Source organism: Stegastes partitus, unplaced genomic scaffold (assembly GCF_000690725.1).
Source record: "Stegastes partitus isolate 25-593 unplaced genomic scaffold, Stegastes_partitus-1.0.2 Scaffold4220, whole genome shotgun sequence".
Taxonomy (NCBI): Eukaryota; Metazoa; Chordata; class Actinopteri; family Pomacentridae; genus Stegastes; species Stegastes partitus.
Genome location: NW_007581951.1, coordinates 1 through 2,151, shown reverse-complemented (window position 1 = coordinate 2,151; position 2,151 = coordinate 1). Strand labels below are relative to the sequence as shown.

The 2,151-nt window shown below is 46.7% G+C and overlaps 1 pseudogene; it reads left to right on the top strand.

Annotated features, from left to right (window-relative positions):
• Nucleotides 1-1,195: 1,195 nt before the first annotated feature.
• LOC103376386 (general transcription factor II-I repeat domain-containing protein 2-like) lies at nt 1,196-1,804 on the top strand (annotated as a pseudogene).
• The last annotated feature ends 347 nt before the right edge of the window (nt 1,805-2,151 follow it).

Sequence of the window (2,151 nt, the reverse complement as noted above, 5' to 3'; positions counted from 1 at the left end):
AATATTACATCTACCCTCTGACTCTACATCTACCCTCTAACCCTACATTTACCCTCTAACTCTACATCTACCCTCTAACTCTACATCTACCCTCTAACCCTACATTTACCCTCTAACTCTACATCTACCCTCTAACCCTACATTTACCCTCTAATCCCACATCTACCCTCTAACTCAGACCTGGGCATTGTACGGCCCCCGGGCCACATACGGCCCTTTGGTTGGCTCTGACTGGCCCGCGCAATGTTAATTGGAAATGACAAAATAAACATATTTTCTCATTTTATGTCATGCATGAACTAAAGCTACGTTGCTTTTATTTTGAAATTGTTTTTTAATTCACGTGCATAATGACGCGATACGTAACTCAAAACACGCGCATGATTGAATCGACACCAGCAGACCACAAAGCGATTTTAGCCATCAAAATGTTCGGTCATGCTAAAGAAAGAAAGGTAGATGTGGAATGCAGGGTTTTCAACAAAACATGGACTGCTAAGTGTTTATTTACTGCAGTCGGAGGTAAAGCAGTGTGTTTAATTTGCAGAGAGCAGATCGCCCTGTTTAAAGATTACAGATTGGTCGGCATTTTGAGACGAAACACGCAGCGAAATACAAAAACTTGACTGATGCTGACCGGGCGCGGACATCGGAAGCTTTGCTAGCTAAGCTGCAACAGCAGCAAAGCTTTTTTTTTTGTTTTTTTAACCAAGCTTCACACATCCAGGGATGCAGCAACCAAGGCCAGTTTTGTGATAGCACACCAAACCGCTAACAACAGTACGCCATTCTCGGAGGGGGAGTTTGTCAAAGAGTGCTTGGTGGACTCTGCATGGCCTGGAAAAAGGCGCATTTGAGCAAGTCCTGCTGTCCAGCTGAACCGTGACGAGAAGGATCGAGGACATTGTGGGGAATCTGGAGCTTCAGCTTCAACGTGAGGTGGGAAGTTTTGACTTTTTGTCTTTGGCTTTGGACCAGTGCTCTGACGTCCGTAACACCGCCCAGCTGCTCGTATTTGTCTGTAGGATAACGGATTTCAAGACTACGGAGGAGCTGGCAGCAATGCGGCCAATGAAAGGGACGACTACAGGGAGCGCTGTCCTCAAGGAGGGAAATGCATGCATGGAGACGCTGGGACTGAAATGGGACAGACTGGCTGGACTCACAACAGACGGTTGTCCAGATCTGACGGGGAAATGTCGGACTTCTGAAACGTATGCAAGATAAAGCGACTGAAATTGACACAGATCAGAAATTGGTAGTTTTGCATTGTAGTATACATCAGCATGTGTTGTGCAAGTCAGCGCTAAAAATGAACCACGTCACTGATGCTGTAACTGAAACAGTTGCCTCCATCAGGGCACGAGCACTGAACCACAGGTAGTTTGCTGCACTTGTGGAGGAGCATGAGGCTGAACACAGTGACACCGGCTAGCACACAGCTGTCAGATGGCTCAGCTTGGGCAGAATGCTTAAAAGAGTTTGGGATCTGACAGCAGAGATTCGAGAGTTTTGTGAGAAGAAAGGCAGAGACATCCCAGAGCTCTCAGATGAAGACTGGATGGCAGATTTTGCATTTGCTGCTGATGTGACTGCATTGATGAATGAACTAAACACCAAACTGCAAGGCAAGCGCCTCTTCGTTTATGACATGCACGGCCTGCTGAAGGCTGTCATGAGAAAGGTGCAGCTTTGTTCAAGCCAACTGGAGACCAACACTCTCACTCACATGCAGACCCTGAACACATCACACCATCAGCTGATCACCTCCACAGGTACTCATCCATGTTGGGAGCACTGCATGGTGAGTGTGGATGATGCACCCAGTGATGTTCAGCTGGAGCTCACTGACCTGCAGTCTGATGCAGGACTAGCAGAGCACTTTCAGTCCGGATCACTGCTGGATTTTTACTCTTCTCTCAAGGAGGAGAACTTTCCAAACATGAGGAGACATGCTCAGAAGATGTTGGTTCTCTTTGGCTCACTGCTTAATAAAGAAATACAATTAATATTATGCAGAATTGAGTTCAGCCTTTTGGTCCGGCCCTTCACAATATTTTCTGCTTCTCATGTGGCCCCATGAAAGAAATAATTGCCCACCCCTGCTCTAACTCTACATCTGCCCTCTAACTCTACATCTACCCTCTAACC